Source organism: Octodon degus, unplaced genomic scaffold (genome assembly GCF_000260255.1).
Source record: "Octodon degus isolate 3935 unplaced genomic scaffold, OctDeg1.0 scaffold00146, whole genome shotgun sequence".
Lineage (NCBI taxonomy): Eukaryota > Metazoa > Chordata > Mammalia > Rodentia > Octodontidae > Octodon > Octodon degus.
The window spans coordinates 2,710,632-2,724,178 of NW_004524722.1; the positions used below are offsets into that span (position 1 = coordinate 2,710,632).

General features: G+C 43.1%; 1 protein-coding gene and 1 pseudogene across 2 annotated transcripts in view; one reads left to right on the forward strand and one right to left on the reverse strand.

Moving 5' to 3' along the window:
* Positions 1-13,547, forward strand: part of Clpb (ClpB homolog, mitochondrial AAA ATPase chaperonin) — a 151,661-nt gene that overhangs the window by 31,149 nt on the left and 106,965 nt on the right. The window lies entirely within an intron of this gene.
* LOC105743651 lies at positions 6,594-7,331 on the reverse strand (annotated as a pseudogene).

Here is a 13,547-nt window from a genome sequence, read left to right on the forward strand (position 1 = left end):
TATTAGTATATATATATGTATACTAAGTATGATAGTAAATTTTAAAAATAAGCATAGAAAATTCACCTAGAACTTATTCCTTTTTTATTTCTAGAGGGTTTGAAGTGACTTAAATACAAATATAAATACACATAGGAGAGTTAAAGCTTTATCAAAATCAGCCGTCTTATTGGTAAAAGGAAAGATAATTGTATCAAGATTGAACCAAAAGTTTTCTGAAAATAGGTTTATTGTTTCTGTAAAAATAATATAGAGAGGAAAGTAGCAGTCACCTAATTCCCTCTATGTAAACATTTATCATGGTGTATGTATAATTTGTGTTATAATTTGACATCAGTGGGACTCTGCTATCTATACCTACTGTAAATGAAATAATTAGTGAAATTAAGTATTAATTTAGATAGAATTTTCCTGTCACAAGGCAAAAAGGATATCAGAGATTTGATTTATTTTTTCATTCTTTAGGAGAGAAGAATTTTATTCTGACACTCTTTATATTATCATTTTGTGCATCCCACAGACATTTTTAAAAACTGTCCTATGCCAGACACCGACGTGTTGGGCCATGGTAAGATTCAGAGAATAAGCAGTCAGAGCCTTTGCCTTAGAAGAAGCTTACTTTGACTACTGACATCAAGGACTTGAGCAATGTGATGGCCATTGTCCTCAGCAGCGGTTCTGCCAGAGATTTACCAGCATTCTATTAGGGCAGTTCTTTGGCCACCCCCAATAACAGCTTGGGTGTAGTGTTGACTCAAGCAGCAGTCAATGGGGTCTGGCCCCTTCTCCACAGTGAGCCCTTGATAAGCCTTATGCTACAAGGCACTTGTTTAGCCTGAGTCTGGGTGCCTCATTCTGTGTTGCACTCGGACCCAGCCTTGCTAAAGGCTGAGCTACAGGGCCTCAGGATGATACTGTGACTTAGCATAACCTTCACTGGCTAGTGCAAATATACCCAGCCTTCACCTAAATTCAATTAGTCTTTCTTTAAGCAAGGAAAGAAATCCAATTTTGCCAAACACGGACAGACGGTGGAAGGCACTTTGATGTTACAACTTCTCAGTGATGCTTTACTTAGTCACAAGTTCATAAGCAAGAAGGCTTAATTACTTGGGAAAACTCAAGATTAAAACTGGACACAATGGCTGAGTATCCGCTCTCGGGTGACTTGATTCGAACCCATGCAAGCCAGTTCGTGTGTGGTGCAAACTTTGATGTGTGCTATGACAAGCTGAAAGTCGTGACCCCCTTGGGGAAGCTCCTTCAGATGGCATTTGTGGGATATGTAGGCGGAGAAGCAGGGTCTGCCAGGCCTGTTTGCTCAACTTTGATGTCCAGGCGGCCACAGGCCCCACTATTTGCTCTTTCTCTGAAGGATGGATTGGGAGCCTCCTACCTTTGCTGTGGACAATAGCCAGCAATGGAGTGTGACGACTGTTGACCATTCCAGAAACCTGGTGGAGCAGAACAGGGCTTGGAGGTGCAGAGCCTAGGGGGCCAAAAGCTGTTTTTAGACAATCATTTTTCCATCTCTAGCTTTACTTAAAGCCCTTGTGATAGTTGGATATATATAGTGGAGATGAAAATCATCTTACAAGTTTCAGCAGATGCCAAGCTCTGCTTCACTGTGCCCAATAATTGTAAAGATACTTTCAAAATGGAGGTTTAAGTCCTTCCTCTTCCCTTCTTCAGAGAATATGTAGAAGCAACAGTGGTATGGTTGAAAAGTGGTCTGATTTAGATTTTTTTAATTCCTATCGCTTCTCAGCCTTTTGGCTAAGATCAAGTATAGATCCTTTTATTCCCAACTGATCAAAAAGAAGCACATGTCAGGTAAAGGAGAGTATCTAGAATATATATGAACTCTTACAAATCAATGATGAAAAGCTAATCCAATTTTTAAAATACAGGCAAAAGATCTTTACAGATTATTTCACCAAGAAGAGATGGATGGCACATATGTTCATGAAAAGTACTCAGCATTATTAGTCATTAGGGAAATGCAAATTAAAATTATAATGAGCTGTCATTGCATACTTACTGCAACAGCTAAAATTTAGAAAAACTGACAATACCAAGACTTGGAAAGGATACAAAACAACTGTCATACATTGCTGATAGGAATGTATGATAATATAGTCACATTAGAAAACTCTTTGGCAGTTCATTTTATTTTAAAGGTAAAACATATATTTACCATGAAGCCCAATAATGTCAACTTTTGTGTATTTGTCCACGAGTAAAAAAGATCTGTATTTGTAGCAGCTTTGTTCATATTTGCTAAAAACTGGAAATGACCCAAGACTCTCAACTAGTAAATAACAAACTGTTGTACATCCATACAGTGGAACAATACTTACCATTAAAAAAGAAAAGAAAGCACAAATTTTTTTTTTAATTTTTAATGTATTTAGTACAGGCCTGTTTGCCTACATGGTCTCACTACATAGATCGGACTCGTAGTGATTCTCCTCTTTTCAGCCTCCTGAGTGCTGGGATTATAGGAGTGTGCCACCATACTCAGTCTCAGTCGCTGTCCCAGCTCACCCTGGAGGCAGGGCTGGCTCACCAGGGCTCGAACCCCTGCCACTGCACTCTGCCTAAGCAGGTGCTTTAGTCCGCTGAGGTGTCTGGCTGGCCCTAACACAAACTACTTATACATCCATAAACATGGATAACTCTCAAAAGCCTATGCTCAGCTAAAGCCAAAACAAAAAGCTACCCATTTATATAATTTATATAATCCCATTAATACAGCATTTTGGAAAAGGCAGTGCTTTAGAGACAAAAATAATTTAGAGGTTTGGAAGTGGAGAGGTATAAAGGAATTTTCAGGGTGATGGAAAAAATACCAAGTACCTTGATTATGATGGGGGTTGCATGACTGTATGTCATGACTGTATTGTCAAAACTCATTAAATTATGCATTATAAAAAGGATGAATTTCAGTATGTGTAAATGATACTTTATAAACTGACTGTCAAAATCTGTTATAAACAGCCATCCCTCTCTAATTTTCATTACTCATGATAACCAATGGCCGGCCAACTAAAAATTCATGTTTGTAGTGTCAAAATAATTCATGTAAATAGTAACTTGTAATATTTTGGATTCTTATTGTTGATATTATCTCACATTAGAGAATTATGGTTGCTTTTTTTAAAAAAAATTTTTGAGACAGAGTCTCACTATAGTTGTCTGGCCTTGAATGTAGCCCAGGCTGACCTCCAATTTATGGCAATCCTCTTGCCTCAGCCTCTTGAGTGCTGGGATTAAAGGGGTGTGCGACCACACCTGGCATGAGTTCTCCCTGTTAGTAGAGCATGAAGATTTATGAATATCAGTGATGTTATGAAGTATAGTTACTGATGAATAGTGATAAATTAATCTTATGAATAGCATACACTGGGCTTACATTAAGTCACAAAGTATGATTGTTCATTCCAGCAAGGAGAAAGTTCATGTTACAGGATTAGGGCTTTTCCTTTCCCACATCATTCTTGGCAAGGGGACTCCTATAGAGCAAGGCTGTAGTACTTCAGGAACAGAGATCTACTTGCGCTCACTGATGGCTTTCAAAAGGTGATAGCTTTGAAAAGGTCCTGCCTCTGAGAAGGTAAGAACCACAGGCCAAGTGCAAAGTATCCTCGTAACTATTTGAAATTCCCCACAAGAATCCTCTCTCCCTCCTCCTGCCTTTGCTCCCGGAGTGCATTTCATCAGCATCGGAAGGACTGGTTCCCGGCACTGCCTTCCCTGGTTGGCCAGGGTCCCTGAGGAACTGAGCTAATGAGTGGATAACACGCATTTGCCAAGACCTTCCTGGATGTGGTACCTGGGCTTTGTTAATTTTAAAATGCTGCCATCCTTGGCTGGCTGAAGACCATTTAATTCCCTGTCACAGCAATCATTTATTTTTAGTATTTGCTTATTTTCCCTCCTTACCATGGGGAGGGGACTATTAAACCCTGTCTTTAAGAAACCACTAGCCCGAGCCTGCAGGAAAGGCTCTATGGACTTTTCTTTGTGAGCTGCAACAGTTCCACAGGTGATCTTGGAGGCAGGAGCAGATGAGACCTTTGCAGCAAGATGACTGGCAGTCTCTCTGGAAGGAGACTGTCCTCTACTGCCAGCTGGCCAGAGGTAGAGCACTCCTGTGCCTGGGCTTAAGTGTGAGTGGTTAGGGAGCCTGAGCACATGGACTGTATGGGACCTTCCCAGATCCCCAGCTTATTCTTGGCTCGGCTTTGTGCTGCCAAGTGGTACTTCATCTGCTCAAGGAGGCAGGGCTTTATATGGCCAGATCTTCAGTGATGATGTGGGCTGTCATTGATTGGGTGCCTTTTAGGAGCCAGGCCCAAGTCAGGCTCTTCCTATGGTGGCTCTCAAATCCTGAAGACAGTCCTAAAAGGGAAGAATTATTATCCTTATCTTACAATTAGGAAAAATGAAGCTCAGAGATGCCCAAGGTTGTGGTTATCCAGTTAGTAAATGAGGCAGCCAGGATTTGAAGCTGGGTCCCTCTGAACTCCAAATCTTTTTCTTTCCACTGGATTCCACTGCCTGTTGGGGGAAGGAGTAGGGAGCAAGACTGTGGCTGGACCAGAGGATGCGGGGACCAGGAGCCACATCAACTCATACAGAGTTTCTTTACCCACTATGTGTTGGAAACATAAAAACAAATGAACCACTGTTATTCTCAAAAGGCTGATCATCAGAAAGGGATAAAAACAAGTCCCACTTTGACTGCAGAATGAAGCAGAATGGTCAGTGCCACAGAGAAGACCAATAGAGTGCTATGGACAGATCATAGTATATAGAGGTGACATCAGGAAAAAAGGCCTTCTCTGAGGAAGTGGGCCTCGATAGGTGGGCAGGATTTGATTGGTAAAAGTGGAAATTGGACAGGCATTTCTAAAAAGACCATTATAAGCCTAGGCTCACAAGGGTGATGAAGTGGGAGGAGCTGGCAGGGTCTAGGGATCAGAGAGCGAGCAGAGAGCTAAGGTCTAGGGACCTTGGGAGCATTGGCCATGGTCCTCTCTGAGTGTGACAGTCCAGCTGTGGAACATTTGTGTGTACTAGAGCTGGAACCTGGTTTTTAATTCTGATTGTGCCTCTTACTGGTTAGGTATTTTGGCCAATTCTTTCACCTTTCTGTGATTTGTTTCTTCTGCCATAAAATTGGGATAATAAGTGGATGTACCTTTTACTCCTGAGGTTGTTTTGAGGTTTAAATATATAAGCATATATTTACAGTAATGCCTGCTGTATAGTATACACTTGGGGAGGATTTACGGCTTTAGTTAATAGTAACATAGTAATAAACTAGCAGTATTGCCTTTATTATTATTACTGATATTGGTGCTGATTATGGGTTGTCCTAGGAGGAGATTACCTCTAAGTACACCTACTTTGATTAAAATGGGGGGATGTTTCCTATCATCAGTAATTCCTAAGTGACTCGGAAGCAGTAGGACTTTGGGGATCCTTTTTCCAATCCTTTTCATCAAACAAGCTAGGTCTAGAACACAGGACCCCTAAGCAGGGTGTCCTGTTGTAGGGCTGGCTTTTGTCCCAGATGGCCATCTGCCCAAAGCAGCACAGTGCCCAGTATTTCCCAGCAAGGAAGGGAGGGTGAAGTGCTGGCCAGGTGCCCAGAATGCCACACCATGCCCCCAGAAAAGTGTGCTGGGCTAGGCGTTTCTCCCACTGCTGCTGCTATGGCCGATTATCTCTGAGTAACAAAGAATCATTTCTAATCCCATTTGGAATCGTTGTTCATGATAATCCTGTTTCATAGTAATGATATTCCAATTCCAGCATGCACCCGTTTCTAGTTTAGCAGATGCATGCCTCGACCTCAGGCAACCCAAGCACTGCTCCTTGAAAAGCAGTGCCAGCTAATTTGCCTAACATGACAGTCTCAGGGCATCCCCTCCCCCACTCCAGTGCTATATCTAATCCTGGGGTTCTGTGTTCAGTCTTGTCTTCCTGAGAATCTCTATTGTTCATTGAGTTCAACAGCTTGAGGAAGGCTGTTCATTTCTAGGAACTATGGTACAGTACTATCCTCAGACCTACACTTCTTTAAAAGACATCTTGCTGGAGGGGACTGGGGTGCATACCTGTAATCCCAGCTACTCATGAGGCTGAAACAAGAAAATCACAATTTTGGGGCCAGCCTGGGCAACTTAGTGAAATCTTGCCTCAAGTTAAAAAATAAAAAGGTCTGTGAAGTAGCTCAGCATGAAGATCCTAGATTCAATACTCAGTGCTATGCACAGTAAGATTTCTGTAAAAGCAAGTGTACCATAAGCTGCTTATTTTAATAGGGCTGCCAGGCTATGTCTGCAAGTGGCAAGTGTCTGTAGTAGATATGCATGTGGGTTTAACAAGGTAGTTGACTGTCTCTCACAGGAGCTACATGAGTAAAATATGATGTGGGAAGTAGTAAATGGTAAGTGACTGAGGTATTATTTATATATGAGTGGACATCAGATCATAGAGCTGATTCAAGTGGTGGGCCATGGGGCCATATTCTTTTTTTTCCAGGTACCAAATTTCTTTACTTGAAGGAATTAAAAAACTTAAGTAGATGTTCTGGTACAGTTTATAGAAAAGGTTGAGGTAGCCCCAACATGCATGTGCTGTCTTGGTGACATTAGCTCTCATTGTCACTGTCCCCCAGGGTATGCTTGTCAAAGAGGTGCTCCGCCATGCTGGACTCGGGGCTCCCATCTTGTGCAGGTTGGTCACTTGTTCACCCAGCTCTTTGATGGCCTTCACCTGCTCATCCAGGTGGTGCGTCTCGATGAAGTCACACAGATGGGGGTCGTTCTTATCAGTGGCCAGCTTGTGCAGATCCAGGAGAGGGACTGATTCACACTCTTCTCCAAGTGCAGCATGCACTCCATCGCATTCAGCCCATTCTCCCAGTCATCACGGTCGGGTTTCTTGACATCCTGAAGGAAGATCCAGTCACCGCGCTGGTTCTGCAGCTTCATCAACTTCTCAGCATGTTCTCTCTCCTCATGGGATTGGTGAAGGAAGTATTTGGTGAAGTTCTTCAAAGCCACATCATCGCGGTCAAAGTAGTAAGACGTGGACAGGTAGACGTAGGAGGCATAGAGCTCCAGGTTGATCTGGCGGTTGATGGCGGCCTCGGCGTCCTGGTGGTAGTTCTGGCGCACTTGCGAGGGCAAGGCGGTCGTCACGGCAGCCGCGGGCAAGGGCCGGGCTCCGTTCAAGCACTGTTGAAGCAGGAGGCAGTGACGCTCGGTGGAGAACCCATGGGGCCATATTCTGTTCAATGGTATCACTAGTTTCATTGAGGTTATCAATTAATGCCAGCCAAAGCTGAAGATTAAATGAAGCTTGGAGACATACTAGTTGATATATTAGGTGAAAGGATTGGGAACATAAAAAAATGGTTTCAGTGGGCTACAGCAGTGTTAAATCTGTATTGATAAAAATTAATAGGGACCTGGGGGTGTAGACTACTTGTCTGGAATGTATAAGAAAGGCCATAGATTCAGTTCTTACCATAGGGATGAATATGTAGGATAGTGATTAAAAACAAAAACTAACTTAAAATCCAAGGTACAGCCGGATGTGGTGGCACTTACCTGTAATCCCATCACTCAGGCACTGAGGCAGGAGGAGTGCCATGAGTTTGAGGTCAGCCTGGGCTACATAATAAGTTTAAGGACAGGCTAAACTACATGGCAAGACCTGTCTAAAAAAAAACCCAAATAAAACAAATTAAAAAGTGCACTACTAAAAAGCAAAGCATAAGACCTAAAACTGTGTGTACTTTAGTAACTCATGTTACCTTGCTGAGCCTGTTTATTGATGGTATTAACCTCATTGCAAGTTATTATGAAGATCTGAAATTTTGACTATCAAGGACTTAACACACTGTGACTGCTTTATTGTGATTATGGGTGATTATTGATTTTGAGATAATGAATTAAAGATTATTATGCTTATTTGAGGAGATTTTGAGTAAATTTTCTGCATACGTGCCCTGCTCACTATCTGATCTTTATTCATTTTTCTAAGGGAGATGGCTTTAGAAACAAAACTGTTTCCCTTGTTCTATTCTCCCAGCTCCTGCCCATGCCACTGGGCCTCTAAAGTAAACACAGGTCAGTGCCTTCAGTCAGACCACCAGCTTTCCTGACTCACCAGCAAGCGGGTTACTGAATGAGCCACAGCCCTTTTGACTTTGCAACAAACCTTCTGAGCTGTACCCTCTTGGCTTCCTCCCTCATCGAGGTGTGCACTGAGTTGAATAGGTCTCTCTTTGTCTTCTCCTTTGGGGCTGTGACGCTCACCACTGTGACCCAGTGTTTAAATGTTGAGGGGGTGGGGGGCGTGGAGGAGCATCTCCTGAGGCTTTGCATTGTGTGAGGGATGACCTGGTGCGGGGGTCACTGCCCTTCTTGCTTCACCAGCTCCAGCTGCTTGCTGGTCGTCTTTGACACGTGCCTGCCCAGCACCAGCATCCTCACACAGCAAAGGCTTCTCGCGAGGAGCCCAAGCCCCTATAGCCACCAAGAGCGGAAGGCCTGAACATCAGTCGATGTAACCGCCGTCCCATGCAGTAGGACTCCCGTGTGCCCTGCAAGTAAAGCTTGTTGAAGTCAGTGTGAGCCAATCTTCTGGCATGTGCCTCCACTGCTTATCTAAGTATGGCCCGGTCAGCAAATTAACTGGTCATGGCTCCCAAGGAGATTTCATGACTCCAGGGAGCTGCCACGTAGGGACCACCTTCCTATTCCTTTCTTCCATTTTTTCTGGGCATCATCGGTAGCCCAGGAAAGGTCTGGTGCTAATCAGAGGAAGATAGAGGTTTCCACACCTAACCACCTGTAGCCTACTTTAAGACCTTCCTGTGAGAGAAGGCCAGGTAGGGCAGAGACAGTTTTCTTCTACCTTTCTCCTTTATTATTTTGTTCAAATAAAATGACTTCATTTGTTTATCTTTCATTTCATGTAGTCATTCATGTGCTCATTCAGAAAACATCTGTTCACTGCTTACTGTGATCTAGGCATTAAGCAAGGAACCGAGGAATAAGGTTGAGACGTGGTCCTTGCCCTGTTACAGTCTTAGAAACAGCTAGTCACTATGATGCACATTGTATAAACCAATCTTCAATTAATAAGCCATTTTGCTTCTGTACTTTTTTTTTTTTTTTTAATGTATTTGGTACAGGTTCTTACTATGCAGATTGCACTTATAGTGATCCTCCTGTCTTCAGCCACCCCAGCACTGGGATAACAGGCATGCACCATCACGCCTGGTTTCATTGTCCAGCTCCCAGGGGGCAGGGGGCACAGCGTGGCCTGTGGTGCTGGGGATGGAACCCCAGTCCCTGCACTTCCCTAAGCAGGCACTTAGCTTAGTCCGATGAGCTATGTCACTGGCCCTTGCCTCTGTACTTTCTACTTGCTTATCCCGTATAAGCCCTAGACCACCTGAGATCAGGGCCTGATACTTCAGAGTGATCCCAGTCAGCGCCAGTTGATGTAAATAAATCTACCTCCAAATCCTGGGTGTTGTTTTGGTGTTTCTACTTGCCATTGCATCCCCATGGCCTAGGAAAAAAAGCAAATAAAAGTATAACAGCCAGTCATAATACAGTATGATAAAGGTCCCCTACCAAGAGAGTAAGAACTAAGAACTGTAGCAGACAGGAAGGGCAAGGACCCAGGCTGAGAGTAAGAAAAGTCTCAGTTGAGTTGGTGATGGTGTCAGTGAGGAGCCTACAAGGTGAAAGAGTATAAACCACCTGATAGCCAGAAGAGTGGCATCTTTGGCCTCTGACAAACATCAGGGAGCTCCTACTTTCATTGAGTCCTTAATTCTTCTCATGCTGAGATCAGATAGGACTCCTCTAATTGAAGAGGTTCCCTGGAAGGAATACCTTTTGGGATAAACAGTCAAGTTCAATTAATGTATAAATAAAAAGGGGCTAGGGAATCAACTTTTTTTTTATGAGCAGAATATATTTATTGAGGGAAAGAAAGCTCCTGTTTGAGAGAGGGACAGGAGGGGGTCCCGAGCAGGTTGTCCCCAGGAAGCTGTCTCTTCCAGGGACTTTTATAGTGTAAAACTATGTGGGGCTAAGGTAGAGAAAGGGGGAACTCACTTAGGTGGATGTGGGGTGGGACAAAACTATGGTCAACCAATGGGATTACAAGCACCATTGCTCAGGTAAAATTAATTAAGTCCAGGACCAAATGGGGAAGCAAGTCAATGTAGCAGGTGGGCATCACTACAGGACAGGGTCTCTTCCTTTTGGGCGTTGGGCTAGTGACTCATTTGGGCTCTTTCAAGGTGATTGATACCTATTTAGAATATCAGTCCCTGATGCCATCTGTTATAGTTTGTGTATAGGTGCCCCCCCCCCCACCAGCCTCATGAAGTCATGGGTCGGCCTCTGGAGTTTGTAATTGATTATTGTGGGTGTGGATGCTGCACCTGCCCTGGGGCAGGTGATTTGCATTACAATGTAAGGTGGGAAGAGAGTTTAGCGGCTTGAGCTGATGCTACCTCGGAGCTTTGTCTGCCACTGTGAAAAGTTGCTTTCTGCTATGTGCTGCTCTGCCTTGGACCCAACTGAATATGGACTGAAACCTCCAGTAACTGTGAGCTAAATAAATCTTTCCTTCCTTCATTTTGGGTGTTGGGTATTTGTCCCAACAATGAGAGAAGAGTAACTGAGACACCATCTCTAGGGAAGTATGTAGCTTTGTTTCCTCTTTTTTCTTGAGGTCTGGCCCATAGGGAGTGCCTCTCTCTTCCAAGTTGCAAAGTCACCTTGTCTTCCATCTTGTCTCCTCGAGGGCATGGCCTTGTCTAACTGCCTATAATATTTCTATCTAATTCAACTGCCTAGAACATTCCCCCCTCTGAAGAAGTAACCTGAACTGCCGTGAGGGAACCATGGGTGATGACCGCTCTTCTTCAGGCTGAAAGGGGTCGTAGTTGTGAACTGGCAGTCAGAGATATTCTCCAGAGGTTCTAGCTAAAGGCCCTCAATAGACACCAGACGTTTTTATCTTGGACAGGTGGAATTGCTTTAAATCTGGAGAAGACAAAGCCAAAGAAACTATTAAACATACATGGGCCAAATAAAAACATCAGCAGGATAATTACGAATACAGTCAAAATTATTTTCACCAAGTAGACAGTAATGCATTCCCATAAAAATGATAGAGATAGGGTCCAGGGGACCTTAGCATCTCACATACCATTGATTTAATATCTTTTGAACAGCTAGAGACATTAGCAGAAGGATCTGGAATATGGGGTTAAATTCCTTTTGTCTTTCATGGCCATTGGACATTCTCTCAAACTGGCCTACTCTTATGTCTCACTAACTCCACCGTTACTGGGGGGTACATGAATTGTCAGACGTAGGGAGAACACTGAGTACTCTGCATTTGGCAAGTGGGGCCAGTGTCTGGGTAAATACCAAGAAATCTGCATAAGTATCTATTAAAAGTTTAACAGGCTTTCTCCTTATATTGGCAGTCAACATGGGTTTCTTCAGGCTGAGAGAGGAAGACCCATGACCACCTCAATCTGAAATTTCCTCTGACTCCATCATATACACTTTCTTATTTCTTCTCTAGCAGCTTTGGACATTTTTGCTTGAAATGTTCCTTCTCGAGATCTCTATGGATCCAGGGAAGTGTAACTATTTCCCCATTTCCTGACTGACCTTCTTTCCTGTAGACTGCTAGTATCACCATTCTCATTTTCTGTCTATAATTCCATTCTGTATCCTTTCTGCTATGAAACACCTCAACTAAGATCAGTTTATTCCTGCAAACTTTTTTAACTTCTGCAGCTTGTGTCATATACCTGGGGTACACTGAGCAAGATGTAACTATTTGGCTTTAAGGCTTCCTGCAGGAAGCCCTACTCAAGGAATGTGAGGGCAACTTCCCCTGTAGTGGATTTCCTGACATAGGATTAGACTGATAGAGGAAGCATCTTTTCAGGGCAATCAGCCCTGCCCAAGGAACATGAAGATAGCTTCTCTTGTAATGAGGCAGGAAACCTTGGAGAGAGCTCAGCTCACCTGGGCTTATAAGATGGACAGTTAAGGTCTTACTATGTCTCTACAGACAAAATCTGGTGGATCCTAGTAAAAGAAATCTAAAAGTAATCAAGCATATTCGCTATAGGTTTTACCTATATGATTGCCAGGGTTTTGGTATCTTCTAAGAAAGAACAAATGTTCTGAGAAATTAGAGCTCATATAATCAAAGCACGAACATTCGAGCTAACAGGTAAATTTATAAACTTTATTGAGGCATAGCAATTGTAACTCAGCTTTTAGACTCCTCTAGGGAATCGACTCTTTTAAAGTCATCTCCACGTTGCTGCACATGATATCCAGCCTGTAGCTTCTGAGCATTACATCATGTTTCATAGTATGTGTCTACCATCTTAACTTACCTGTTCCCCCAGTGATAAGACACTTTATTGTCTGCAGTTCCTTGTTGCTACAAAATGATGGATGAACAGTCTCCTATGTTGCCCTTTTGGACCTGCACAAGAACTTCTCTGGAATGTATATACTGGGGAGCACAAGCCTTGGGGTGGGGTACTTTAACTTGATGAAGTGCTACAAGATTGACTTCCTCAGTAGCTGCACCAGTCTATATCCTGATAGTGCATGAGGAGTCTCAGGTCCCTATGTCCTCACCAACACTTGGGGGTTTTCAGCATGTAATTGTTTTAATTTCATTTCTCTAATAATAAAAAGTCCTGGGAATCTTTTCAGTCGTTCTCAGTCTTTTTTTGGTTTCCTCTTCTAAGAGTTGCCTCTTCATATCCTGCCCTTGCTTTTTTGTTGGGGTTTCCCATCCTAATGTTTCTGTTAAAACTTGAATTTAGGCAGTGTTCCTATGAACTGTTAACCTGAGAGTCAGTGTAGAGCAATATAGCACACCTCTCTACATGACCAGGGACACTTCTCTGGTAACACACTATAGAAACGATACCTGAAAGTATAGCCTTTAGCATACCTCTCATGCTATAGATATTTTCTGCTTTCCCACACTAGTAAGGAGAATGGGGCGTCGGGGGTTATCTCTAGCCTATGAGGTTAGTACTGGTGTTGGTAGTGCTACTTTTAAGCACTGATATATCTGTCCACAGATCACTGGAGGCTGCATCCTGAGCTGGCTAAGAGAATTGCTGATATGCCTAAACCTTTGAGCAGCCTTTATATACAGAGCAATTGCTTTGAGCAGAGAAACACAGTTGAGTGGCATAGTGTACTCTGCCTCCTTTAATCCAGCTGTTGAGAACCACAAAGGCCTGGTTCTATAGCACACCCTGTTTGATACTAGCTACTCAGTTTTAAGGCAGTGACACCTAAACCCAGACATGTTGCAGGTATGCCAAAACTGAGGGGAGGGGGTTGGCCTTTGCTGAATCTCGTGATAGAAGTGCCTGCCTGTCTTTGTGCCATTAGTTTCTTTTCTATTCTTTCTTTCCTTTTTTTTTTTTTTTTTTTTTT